The sequence below is a fragment of the Aythya marila genome (genome assembly GCF_965140915.1).
Source record: "Aythya marila genome assembly, chromosome: 3".
Classification (NCBI taxonomy): Eukaryota; Metazoa; Chordata; class Aves; order Anseriformes; family Anatidae; genus Aythya; species Aythya marila.
In genome coordinates, this window is record NC_139044.1 from 7,027,204 (window position 1) to 7,041,953 (window position 14,750).

Consider the following 14,750-nt stretch of genomic DNA (forward strand, 5'->3'; position numbering starts at 1 on the left):
ACTTTCTGACAAAAGGTAGAAACCTCTTCTCAGCTAAAACTTCCCATAGAAGGGCCAAAGAATTTGTATTCTCATTCATTGAAAACTGGCCTTTCCCAATCTTCCTTCAAATCAAGACATAGAGAGGTTTCCAAACTTGCCAGCTGAGAGGCAGAATATGTTATCTCTATAAATCACTAATTTTAGGCTCCATGCAAAGTACAAGGTTGTTTAATGATGTGACTGATTATACCCATCCCTGAATTTTGAGGGCCATGAGAGTAGTATCTTCTCTGCTAAACCAACTGGAGGACAGCCTCAGAAACGTTCTGCCCAGAGACCACTAGGTTTAGAAGCTTTGCTGTGAAACCAGCAGCTCTGCAACTTCTCCAAGTCCCATGGATGCACTGTGCTGGCTGAAATTGCTACCACCAAGAACTCCAGCTTTTTGTTGCCAAAGTCTTTTACGTAGATGCACAATTGCAACTTGTGAACTACATGTAGAAACAGCTAAGGATCATGAAACACAAAAACATTTCTAGCTTGACCACTGTGGCCAGCAGGGTTGTAATTTCTTTGAATCCAGTATCTAGGGTTCTTGGAATTTACCAGCTCTGCTGGCAAAGAAGTCACATCTTGTAACTACTATGTGGACAGGAGTAAGTTTCAAGGAACTTACAAGCTCCCCAGGGCAGCTGGCGGAACTTGCAAATTTAGTTAGACAGATACCTAGTGTTCATGGAAATTTGCCAAGCCTTTTCAGAAAACAAATTGCAGTTCATGATGGTTACAGTTTTTTCACTGTTGGAACTACAGGGAGGACCACTGCGGAGGTTATACTCCCTGCTGAATGCCGGAACAAGAGTGTGTCTTTGCTGGGAATCTAAGTTATATTCTTGGCCATGCACCTACAGAAGAATATAAGCTTCCCTAGAGAACTCAATGGCTGCAGCTTCTACCATATACCTGAAGGATATTGTAAATGTTCTCATGCAAACTGACCTCCACAGGTAGTCTGATGGAAATATAATCTGTATCAAGTATCTCACACAAAAGAAAACAGGCCCCAGAGGAGCAAGGAAGCACTTTGGGGTCCACCCTCAGCATAGTGCTGGAAGGCCTGATGAAAGGTGAGGATGTTCCCAAGCACAAAGCAGTTGTTTGCTCCTCTGGCACACCTGTTTTCTTTTGTTTGAGATACCGCGAACTAAATCCTTACCTATCATCAATGAGGAGCGCTGAACCATGGTAGCAGGGGGGAACACTGATCCCTGGGGAGAGAAGTTGGCATGAGCGATGGGACAGATGGGAAAAGCAAGGAAAACAGGACCTACCTCTGGATATGTTGCACTGCAAATGGGAAATAAAATATCCCACACAAAGGGCAGAGGTAACAGAACACCATCAAATTATCATTGCACTGTTTACACTGGTGTTGTTTCTAAGGAAGCATACATACTAGCATCAGCTGTCAGGTGGTTGGGCCTATCTCCTAGGCACTGGGGTCTGATAAATTTTGAAGACTCATGATGTTATTTTAAGAATATGACATGTATATGAATATTACTGCCAATGAATTAACAGATATTCTACTCTCTTACCACACCACAGAGTCTAACTGGACTTAGTTATCCCTTGGAGTTTCTATCCCATGCCTACCTTAAAGTCTCTATGAAATCACTAAGCCACTTCAGTGGAGCATCTGCATGTCTCCACATCAAAAATCAGCGTTAGATACAGCCAGCCTCTTCGTTCAGATTCAGGACAGATCAAAGAACACTCTGACCTCTGGAGCTGACTAATTCTGAGCCAAGATGTCCACTCTTACATTAAAAACAAGAGAACATTCTTCTGGAGGGTCGCAGAGATTTGCCCACATCAGTCCCCCCCCAGGAAGAGAAGACTTTGCCTCATTTACAGCAATTTAGACAAGACCAGGATTGTCTGGAGAGAGATGTTTATGGCCCTCCAGCACCAACCGCTGACTCCCCAGTTACGCAGGTACACCACGATCAGGTTACAAGGGACTCCCTCTAGCTGCTAATCCCACAGACAACCTGAAGCACCATCACCTTTACTAATTCTGGTTCACATCATGTCAGAAGGAGTGGCCCTACTGAGCTACCTGTTCCTTCAGCTTTCTCCAAACCTGCTTTACATAGTGTGGCGCAGAGAAGCCTCTACAGAACCCATGCAGAGAAATATAGCAGACGCTGCCAGAAAGTCCCTAACCAGCAGCACGTGTTCTATGTGTATATGCATGTGTGCACGTTTTTCAGCATGTACGTGTGTGTTCAGAGGTCTGTCCATAATTCCAGGACTTCTGCACCCAGATAAATTGATTTTTGCCTTCTAAGAAGCATTGGATTCATTAAGAGGAAAACAAAAGAGGTTGTAAGAAACATGAATAGGAGGGAGATGTACCCGATAAGCGTGGATAAAGGAAAACCTGATTCATCAACACTCTTTAGACTCTGCTTATTACATTGACTTCCCTGGGCAGAAGTCTCCCCTCTCATTTTAATCTTTCAAAGACTCTGCACAGGCAGTAAACATTGATTGAAACTGTTTGCAATCAATATTCTCTTTACTTCTTCTTTTATCCGCACTGATATTAATATATACAAAGAAACTTCTGCACAAGAGCCTTTCCTGACCTTCTCTCTGTGTCTCACTCTTACACATACACACACACAGTCATCTCAGAAAATACACTGGCACAATGGAGCCACTGCCAAATTCTCTTGCGCTGTATTCTCTGTGAACCTGAAACAGTCTGCTATTCAGGACCTGAACCTTAACACAAATAATTGGATTTAGGATTCCTGATCTTGACAGGTTGAGATGTTTTTCCTGAATTCATCTTGCTCAACTTTCCGTTTAACCGAATTGCAACAGAAATCACATTTAGCAAAGATGATCACACAGCAACAGCTTCAGAAAATACAACACAAGGACAGAAAAGTTTAATCTTTTTTAACCAGTCTAGTTGTTTCTAACATCACATGGAAAGCTACCTTTGCAGTGATTACAGAAATTCAAACACTTTCCCAAATAACTGTATCCAGACAGGGCAAGTTAATTTCTTTGACAAAGCACCAAATGAAGCCTCACAAAGGACATAACATTTGTACATAACAGCTTGCTACAACACTTACATAACTTTCTCTGATTCTTTTCTCTTTCATGTAATTTTAAATAAGTAAATTGACTTAAATGGGGGAGTGTTAGTTATTAGCCCATTTTAAACAAGATGAAAATGAGTTTAATTGCATATATTATGTTAGAATAAGCTGGCACTCCCCAAAAAGGCATTGCCTTTGTTTGTAAGGTAAGTCTGTTCAGAGGATTCATAGTTTTGGCTCAATTTTCTCCACTTCATGAACCAGAGCAGAATTCTGTGCAAACTAGAGGTGAAGAGGATCAATGCAGCATTCAGGAAAGAGTTGTTTCATCTAGTAGAGAATAGCTAGGACAAAGCCATCAATTTCAACAATTCCAAACAAGGGAAAGTTCAAGTATGAAGCTATATCCCAGTTTCAGAGAATATCTCTCTTCCTAAAATAAGCTGAAGCAAATATCCAAATCCAAACTTCTTTAACACACTGGGAATTTTTGGAACAAGCTCTGGATATAAAGTTTGTGGAGCTCTTCTTACATCCTATAGCGTGAGAATTGTGAAAGACCTCCTCCCCAGAGAGCACAATGCCTCTGCTCTATTGTCTAATGTTCCATCTTCTCCATTGTTGGTCTGACATTTGAACTGTGGCTACAGAATTCCTTTAAAAATATTTGCACATTTTTGTTCACCTTCCAGTAAACAGTCGGCTTCACCACTGTGAACAAACACACCTCATGCTGCTATTTTACCACTAGAGGGCAGCTGTACATTTCTTGATCTTTTTCATTAGCTCAAAGAATTAATTTTGTTGCATTCCTAAGCAATGGATGCACAACATAGAACTTTGGCTCAAGAATCTTCCAAAAATCTTCCTTGTTTTAAAGCAAAACACAGTGCTTGTCATTTGAATCGCCAGTTTATCATGCAGTGTGATTTAGGAAGTATGTAGTACCCTTATACACAGATTTCTGAAGGAACTATGCTGAGTTGACTTTTTAATGGAGAGCACCATTCAGGAAACATCTCTTTATTTTGCCAGGGTTCAGTTTGTTTCCATGGTGCATTTCCTATCTCATAGGCTTATGGTATTTTTCTGCTGCTTGTAAGTCCATATGCTTTAAAAGCAACAATAACAATTTATTGAAAACCATGTTTTTAAAGGTCAGCATTCTTTTAATGTGCACGTTTACTTAAAACCACAAATCTATGTTAAGCAATTTTCACCAGCAAAGAACTGGCTGGTTCAAGTTTCCTCTTTTTTTTTTTTTTTTTTTTCATTTTCTTTTTTCTGCTATCAAGTCCCCTGTCATCTGTATAAATCTCCACCAGTGTCAGACCATGCCCTCAAACCAACATTTAGGACATTTAAGATTTGCCTATATATTTGCCTGCTTGTATGTTCTCCTCTTTAAGGCTCATCTAGCCTGAGCCAACAAGTGACTGCTGTCAGTCAGACCACAGGAGCTCTCCCACAAGAGGAGCGCAGTCCCACTTACCTCATCCTCAGCTGCATTCCTTATACAGGCTTCAGGGGACGGCAGCAGCTCCACACACAGCTTGAGGTGACGTCTGATTTCCATGGGGCTCTAACCACAGATCTGCATGGACATAAACCAAAAGCGTCCTTTCAATAAGCCCCACAGAGGTTTTGCCATCCCATCCTTTTCAAGTGACTCAACAAACAACATATCATGTTACTGCATCTCTTGTTCCTGTTAACTGAGAAGTTCCCCTAATTTTGGTCCTTTATTCCTCAGAAAACTCAGCCATGAGCTGCGAGGATTATTGGGGCTTCAAAGCCAGCTGTTAAGAGTTATGCCACCACACTCAAGAGAAGCATGGATTGAATTTCCAGCTTCATTCAGGGGCCGAATCCCTCCTCTGATCCCTTCCACAACACACCTCACACTGCTGCACAGCACTTGGTGCGACAGAAAAGGGGAATTTTTCTGGAAATACCGTATTAAAATGTGATGAAAACACCCTGCTAACAATAATACGTTGTACAAGTTCCTTTTCCTATTACAAGCCCTACAAGTCAAGCCCTACAACTGAGTACTTGAACTGGCTGTCTTCCAACCATGAATGGAAAAACACACTGACATGAAAGTTCATTTTAAAAGACACCAGGAGGGTCACTTGCAGATTAGGCCATATTGAATTTTCCTCACTTTTTGTGAAACTCTTCAGGAGATTTGTTGTGGCATTCCACAGCTCTCCAGGCAAAAAGCAAAACATACTGTATAGAGCTTGCAGATGCAAGAGTTGAACACTTCTTTTAGAAAATACCAACCTACAATAACAAATCTTTTTGCTATTCACAAGAGAATCATTGAGTATTGCAAAACTTGATAATTACTGATTCATGACAGATTTAGGAAAAACATCAGCTTAAGTAATCAGGTCAGGGCACTGCTGTTGACCACAGTGTTGGCAAAAGAAACAGCTTCTTTCCTCATATCTTTCATCAAAGTTTAACATTTCACAGTATTTAGCTTTTAGCACTTCATTGGTCCAAACCAGTAAACAACTGATAGCTTAAGAGCTACAAGTTAACTTGTGAGCAAACATCTCTATTTAGTATTGTCTTATAATTCATTTACACTGTTCAGTTACTTCTAAATTCAAGTTAGTAAAATTGCTGAGAATCCCTAAGAGTTGTAAAATAATTTGTTACTGCTGTTAATAAACTCACATTATTAGTCCTTTGCCCATTCCATTACAAAAGGTATGCCGTGTAACATATTGCCAACTGGAAATAAATATTTCATTCAGGTCCCAAGATGGCAAAAATCAACCAACCAACCAAACAAAAGCAAGCAAGCGAACAAACAAACAACTTTTTTTTTTTTTTTTTTTAATGAAGGAAGTGTGTGTTTGATTTTCTTTTCCTCCTGGAAAATGAAGGAGCTTTTCCCTAATAGCCATTACTGCAAATAAATCTATCCTACTTTCTTTCACATCTGCATGATATTCCTTGCCTGACACTAGGGAATCAGTCTGAAAAGGCAGCAGTGCAGTGAAGGAAGGTCTTCTGACTCCAAAGAACTATTTTAATAGCTCCTTTATAAAATGCACACTACAAAGTATCTCCTAAAAATGAGAAACTGTTAATCTGCCCCAAGTAATTATTTGTTCTGGTTCTGGAAATAAAAAATTATCCTTACCACTTTGCCTACCTATGCTCAGTGTGCCTGACACAACAAATGAAGTGTGTTTTAGCAATTAAAACCCTTCTCACAGGGGTCAACTTTTAAACATCAGAAGCCAGCTGGACTTCATGCCTACATCACAGCTACATTTCCTGCATAATAGAAGGCTTTTAATAAATAATAACAGCCGTGTTGGAGATGCAAACTGAAGTTAATTGGATGAAGCTTGTCAAGAATCTGGAGTAATCCCACCCAAAGTAATACACATTTTTTATACACACTTGTTCTAAAATGAATGTTATGTGACTGTTAACTTTTAAACATTACTAGCTCTAAGGGAATGTTGCAAAACCTCTTGGCCATCTACCTTCAGAGAAATACACACACACACACACACATATATATATCCTCTTTTAAATTTTCCTGCTAATTAAAGAAGAAAAAAGAAAAATCTTTGGTGGAAGGCAAGAACGAAAAGACAAGCTGCAGTTATAGGAAGAAGAGTTGTTAAGTAACAGCTATATTCAACTTCAGAGTTACATGACCTGTACATACACGTTCCATTTTTTACAGTCTTCTCCTTACAGGTACCATTAGAAAGTTTTCTCTCATAGGATTTTTTTCTTGTTGTTACACAATTTTTCAGTTTCATATAGTTCGACTCATGAAATTTAGCTGTCCTCATAAAGCCACTATTGAAAAAGGCAGAACTGTTATCTCTGCAGACCTTCCAACTGAGCAGATGATATGAAACACAAAGAACTGCCTTCTTTATAATAAGATATGTCCCTGTAGAAGAGCTTAGGACACAGCAGCAGAGTAGTCTCAAGTACTTGGACAGTGGCTGTTGATACATCACCTGTTACTCTGAAACCCCTCAGTTTTCACTGATTTTGTGCTATAAATGCACACGCACCAGTTACATCCTAATGCCACAGAGGGTGAGATCTGATTCTGAATTAGTGCTAAGTTCAATAACTACTACAGTTTCCTGGAAACAGTCTTAAGTTTTAGTGAGGAATAGGCAGATGTCCTCCTTAATAAACTGCAGTGCCACAATCTGAAGGCTAAAGTCCCCTCCACTGGTTTTGCACCCTCCCCTTTAAAGCAGCAAGGAATTTACCAGGTAGCAGCAACTGTTCAACCTGTCCCCCAAAGCCATTCTGCACAGTTACTGACAGAACCGTAACAGGCTCCATAAACCCACAGCAGTCAGACCACACGAGTTTTGATGAGTCTCAAGCACAAGGAAAGAATCTGACCCTTGTTCCTCAACTAAGAAGTGCCAAAGAAGCTATTTTACAATCAAGCAACCTACTCTAACAGGCTTAATTCCCTCATCATTAGGATGACATCTTTCTTAGCATCCACAGCTTACTTAAAGACACCAGTGTGGAGATCCAGCAACATTCATAGACTTGTATATTAAATGCCTTCCTGAAAGATTTATAAATTCCAGGTACTTAATAACAGAGACAGATAATTAATAACTCAGCCACAATTTGCTGACAAAATGATGAACCAAAAGCTCTCCTTAGATTTGAGAAAAGTGCAGGCAGGCTCAATCAATTATGCTTTTCTTGCTCCAGTGTTTTGTTTGTTGTGTTTTTTGTTTTTCCTTTTACAGAGGATGAATTTACATGATAAAAGCCTGTTCTCACTTAAAGATACACATTTGAAAAATGATTGATGAACATGAGCATAAAGGACCAAGGCCTAAAATTCTGACACATTCTAATCATTGCTTTTAGAAGTGAAAATTTCTGCAACCACAGTTCACTGTTTCAAGTGCTGTCAAACATTACAGTGAGAGGCACATTTTTTTCCAAGCGTAAGGGAGCTGGAAAGCAAACCATCCTCTACGTAAAATGGGACAAAAGGTAATAAATAAGGAGTCTGGAAGTACTAGCAAGGCATTGAGTAGGACCCACGTAAGTATATTCCTTCCCCCTCTCCTTTCCGGTGATGCAAGTAATTTTTTCCAAATGCCCCTTTTTCTTTGTTACTATTTTACAAACACACGGAAAGACCAGAGGACAGGTTGGGGCTCCAGCTGTAACATGTTCCGCACAGAGTAACTAGTGCTTCCCTTAAAGCATGTACCTATACTTCATCTTAGGCATGCTGATTTCACGTTCAGCGAACCACTTTAACCACCTTTAAGGAGCCTTCTGCAGGAAATGGAACTTGGGCGTACAAAACACTCACTGGCTAACACAGGAAATGGCAGGAATGTCATTTCTGAGAAGAGCTAATCCACATGTGGGAACCTCTTTGAGTGTGCTCCATGCGGTCACCTGACAGCCCCGCAGCGGCCGGGCTGCCTCGGAGGCAGGGGGCAATACCCCAGGCGTTGTTCTGCAGCCTCCAAAGAGGGGCACTTTAATATTTTAATCTGCAGAACTGTATTTATGACCTGCAGCTGTGGTGCCAAAGAGGCCCACAGCCCCGTACACACTGAGCCTATTGTTGGCAAAACAGAGTGCTGAGGTTTCTTGAGTGACATAAGCATGTTAACTGAACAACCCTAGGCTGCTCTGGACACGGGCAGAGAAGGGTATTTGTTTTTCTTTGTATCGATCGGTTTATTTGGGGCCTTTATCACTTTTGGTGTTAGCAGTCTTCCAAATTTTAATAGCCCCTAAAGCACAGTAAATCATGAATGAGCAGGAACTAATTTCTCAGGGCTTTGGGCTTCCAGGGAAAGGGAACTTGAACCGATTAATAAAAAGAATCCCCAAGTTACATATAATTTAAAATGAGTATATATTGCAAGTTATGTGTTGGTTTATTACCCAGAGGAAATGCTCGGTATTGTTCTGCAGCCACTTAAAAGGGATACCTCAAGGACTCAGAGCAGCAGTGCTCCCTCCGTCTCCCTCCCAGAGCTGAGCTCTTCCCTGATGTGGTGAAACTCTCATTGAGAACAGTTTGGGAGCATGCAAGGATATAGACTCTTCTGTGTCAGCTTTCGGTTGTATCATCTTCCAGCCTCTTCCAGAATTTTGATGCCTTCCAACCGCATGTATCTGCAAAAAGGGGTGAGAGGATAACCCTTTATAATCCCACGGAAAGGAAAATCCCTACTGTTATTTTTCTTCTGCTTTCCATGTGGCAGCACACAGACTAGCACTAAGTAAATTTAACATTCAAAGGAAATAAAATGCTCTGACATATATTCCTTAGCACTGTTGTGCAGATATTCACCAGAAAAGTTGAGTCTGCAGAATGATTAACAGGTCAACTGGGCGGGTTGCCTGCCAAGTTCACCCCCCACAGAATTAATAAGAAATGTTGCTCCTGTTCTAGTATTAATAACTTTTTCTGAAAAGAGAAAAAGAAAGAAAAGCAAACTCGGAGTTCAGAAGATACTTGTGAAACCAAATTACTTTTTTAAATGTCTGCTGATCCTGATGCTTATGGATTCTAAAAAGCAGAACAGTCACTAGCCAGAGCTCTGCCCACAAATCTGTTCCTCTGAGGTCCCCCTCCGCTGCAGCATTTCTGAGATGCCTCATTTTTGTTGGGCTGAAAACCCAGGACACTGTCACACTCCATTCTTGGCCCAGGAGGTTTTGCAGGAAGCACTAGGTTAAGGTTTTCAAAAAGGGCTCCCTTTACGGATGTCTGCCTTGAAGGTGTAAGCACATTCTGAAATCAGGAGTACTCTCTGTCCTCTTATCTGAAGGCATAAACCTCAGAAGCACTCAAAATACCTTCTGAAAATCTGCTGCTAAATGCTATAAAGAAATACTGACTGCAAAATTAAAACTAGGGCATACTAACAGCTTACACATCCCATCTGCTAAAGCTGACCTGCCTGTTAGAAAGCTGTGCTAGTCAAACAGGTATATTTGATTCCAGGCAATTCACACTTACCTTTCAAAAACGTGGACAACAGCACAGGACAAAAAGAGCCACCTACCCTCAGGGGAAGGCAAACTGCACTTCCTACACAGAGGGAACCGAGATGCTGGAGAGTTTTTACTCATCCACACTCATCCTTCTCTCTGAAACATGCACGTTTCAAGGCAGTGGCAAGGTGCCACAGCAGGCCTGAGATCAGCCTCACAGACAAGCCTCCAGATTCCACTGACTTTGAAAGGGCTCTGGGTATCTAAATTGGTTAAATGTCTTTGGAAATCCTCGATACATAAGTGAATGTATTCCCCCCATTTCCCTGCACAAGCATCACATATTTTCTCCATTTTACAGACCAAGAGTATACCAAGAAATAGATTAAATGACTTGCACAAAGCTTCACGAGAAGCCAAAGCTAGATATGAAACCAACTCCAAAATATTCTGGGTAATACTGGATCTGAATTCTGGCATTTCTGTTTTGCCTCTTAGCCAGAGCAAGGAACTGCACTGACATAGTTTAATCAGAGGAATACTATATATTCCAGCTAATATTTTGAATATCAAGAAGGCTGTTTGTTCCTCAGATGGATTATAGTTCTGTGAAAAGCTTCTAGGCAGCCCTCACTTTATCCAAACTGGTTGAAACCTAGTCCAGTGTCAGACTTGAACTCCTGTATGCAGCAAAGCTGGTTTTCCAGAAAAAGGAAAGGAGTGATGGCTCCAGTGTTACAAAGGCCACATACCTACATCAATACATGCTTCCCAGTGCTGCTGCTCTTATCTGATACGAAGAAAAGTAGAGAAGAACAAGAGAAGAGAAATCCCTGTTAGGTACAGCAATGGAAAAGAGTTGCTACACAGAGGAATGAGACTGAATGAATTAGAAGTACCCATACATGCAAAAGGTGGGAAGACTGTTCAATTCCAGATAAAATTGCTTAGCAAAATAAAATCTTCTCAGCATTAGCGGTGCAATTTAAGGCCTGGATTTGTGACACCTGAAATTCTTACCACATTAAGTAAATCTGTCCGTAAAAATAGGCATTGTACAATTCCGAGTTAATTTTGTTAAGGTGAGCTGCAAAGTTGTGCCCTGAAAATGCTGAGAAAGCACCTGTAAGCCACAGTACCTCGGTTTGCAAAGAGAAGCCTGAAATTAGCTCCACATCTAAGAAGCAACAGGACTGACTGACAGGCACAAAAAACACTAATTTTGTAAGACACAAGAGGTGGTGAACCAGACGCGGAAAGTAAAATGCACTCGTTCTTCTCCCACACTATCACACCTCATTTCACGTGTTACTTTCAGCTGTATCACACTTCTCAAGCCCTTAATTTTCTAGTTCGGTGTGGCTGCACAGCTGGACCAATGAAAAAGATGAACAGCTTCCTGCAGGGGCTCCATTCTCAGTCACCCGCCCTCCCACACTCACATTTTCTTTTACTATCAAAGGACTTTGATGAGAACACAACATCACCCTCTCCCAGCATTCACACTTCTGCTGGAGTTTGCAGAAGCAGAAATATACGATCACATCTCTGTAAAGTGCAGAAGAAAAGCAAATTGCATGCCTGATAAACTGCATACAAACTGCACACTTGACTTTCAGTAAAAGTTAAAAAAATATATATAGCAACAATATTACATTTTAATATCCTCAGAGAATTTGTAGACATCTATAAATGAAATCACACATTAGTCTAAATTAGCCCAAGGCCTTGACACAACAAAGACCATGCAACATCTCCCACAGATGAGATAACCTCAGCAAAATAAAGGCCTAAATTGAAGGCTACTAGATTTTCTAATCCAGCTCCAGTGGTTTTCTCCTCTCCAAACTGCAAGATTTACAGGGAAGGAGTTTTCTCTAATATGAGAAATGTTCTTTTGTTAGAGAAAGGTTCTTACTGTTAGCTTTCTTTTAAAAAGTGAGTAATTTGCTAACACGGTTCTTCTTTCAAATTAAGTTTATGTTAAAGTAACACCTTATGCCATACGAAATGTGTTCACGATAGTTCCCTTGAAGATAAATAAGTTCATAAAATCTTACCTCAAATAAAAGTTCAACATTTGTCATATTTAATCAGCAATGAAGTCAGACATGTAATTCTTCACAATTTATCCTTCACCAACACTATGTCATTTCCAAGTCGAAACGTGGAAAAAATTTTGACATTTGCAGGAAGTGTGGCAGAAAGGCAGCCTGCCATGTTATCAAAATAATTTATGTTCTAAAATTCCTATGAGTCCGACATGAAAATAACATCTCCACCATTCCAGCTCTTAGTTTAGACAACTCCAGTGTTACTTGATATGACATACTCAGGAAAAGAAATCATCTTAAATTGACACTGATAGTCTCCTGAGTTGACAAATACAAGTTGCTTAAATTCGCTGTGCTTGATTTTCTTTCTAGTGAGCTATGCTTGAAACAGGAAAAAGAGGTCAGATCTGGGAGTAGAAGAGATTAAACTGCAATTTTGTTTTCCTTATTTTCAGGCTAGCCTCTAGTATCAATCTAAGCCTGCTCTAAATTATGTGCAGCTGTCTATTGCCCCCAGGGACAGTTTCAGCAGCCAGAATTAGCTGGACTGCAGTGACATTTTGACCACACACAGTCTTCCTTCAGCCTACCTGTCTTTAGGTTTCTCAGGACAAAAGGGGGTGGCAACATGTCCTGCCAGGAAGAAAAAAAAATGTGAACATTTAGTCATAAACACAACAAGAATGTATGAAAAGTGCAGTTTTTAAAGGAAGCAAAAACTGAGATGTGACAAAGAGTTCGCTAAAGCCATAGGGAATAGAGTGCACCATTTACAGAAGGAGCCAAGAGGCAGCAATTAGGGGCCAGCCTCACAGGGCTGCTTCGATCAGAAGCACCACCAGCAACTGCTGCAAGGGGCTGGCCTCAGCAATGCCATGCTACATGGTCTGCAAGACACAACGGGTGGGTTGACCACTTCATAAAAGACATCTTCGGACATGTAGATATGTAAGGAAGCTATTCTCACCCAGATACCTCACACATTCCTCAACATTTCCGAGGGTCTAAATCATGTTATCCTTCATGAGGCAAATTTCCACTTGCCTCAGTAGGAAATATCTGAACTACAAAATCACAAGCTGAGTCTACCACCTCCATTTAAAGGACCATGAACTATCCTTGGCAGAGTATGATATTTCAGCAAATGTCTAACACCGTCTGAAGCCAAGCGCAGGATCTATGCTCAGCCAGTGCTCATACATGCTTCTGTTATTCTCTGATTCAGTTTTCCTAGAGTGCAACATAGGCAATGTCTCCCTAGGTAGTAGATTAAGACAAAACATTTTTAAAGGTTGACTTAATCCAGAAGCCAACAAGTTAAATTCAGGTCTCTCGGCATGGCAGGTATTTTGACAGTACATTCAAAAGTAACCATAGTTGCCAGCAGAGACAAGCAATTGATATTACTATTTTGAGCATTAGGAATATCTGTACTGCTTTCTATTAACATGAAACAGCAAATTTTCACAATATAATTGGAGGCGTGTCATAAATATGAGTGTAGTTTACACTAATAGGAGTCATTTTATTTGGAGCCAATCTAACACTTTGAACCTGTATTGCTAAAAAATGATACACGGACTAAGGGCGGATTAAAGGGAGCATTTCTTTGAGCAGGAGAGTAGGCGTCAAAAGATAGCTTGTAGTCAACCTAAAGCCAACCAATGTCATTAATGTTTGAGGGTTATTCAGCTGCACAACATGACTACGGTCAGCCCCATGGGCATTAGCTCATCCTCTCCCCGCACAAGAAGATTCATGGAAACATTTTGATTTTGTATGTAGTTGTAACAATACATATGTATTCTCCACATACAAGTGATCATGCCCAGAAATATCTGAAGAACCAATTTGCTCTTAGGCAGAACTCCTCAGGCTTTGACAGATTTTTGCATTTACCTTCTGCCCTCTGACTCCTTTGGGTTACGAGCCCACCCTGAAAACTCTTCCAAAGCTTCCTCTGGGGAAACTGGTTTCCAGAGGAACCTTCCCACCTCCAGCAAAATCTCTACCTGCTGTCACTGGAGCAGCCACTCTGGCTGTCCTTTAGTAAGGGGGCTCCTTGTGTATTTTATTTACCAAATTCAGGGTGAGCGTTGGCGGCTTCTGTTGCTGGAGCGGCTCTTATCAGCACCCAGCATGGCCCGCTCTGGCCTGAGCTCCTCACAACCACCCAGGAAAGCTCCTTCCGTGCGCGGCCTCTGCTCCATGCTGGGTTAACTCTAGGCACACGCAGATGGCGCGGTGCCTCCTGCACCCACCCTGCTTCTCCTCAGCGTGCCCTCAGCACGCCCCAGGCGTCGAAGCCCTCAGCCCGCACATGGCAGCCACCTCCCGCACGGGGCGTTGTGGAAAGCCGGCGGCCGGGCTGCTTGAGGGAATGGGCCGGGACCGGGACCGGGACCGGGACCGGGACCGGCGTGAGGGGCCTCGCTCCCCCGGAGCAGCCCCGGAGCAGCCCCGGCCTCCTGCCCCGCCTCGGGGCGCCCCGGGCGGCGGGGAGCGGCGGAGGGGCCGTGCTGCCCGGGCCGCCCCGCCCCGCAGCAGGGCTCCGGCCGCCGCGGGGCCGGTAGGGGGCGCCCGGGGCTCC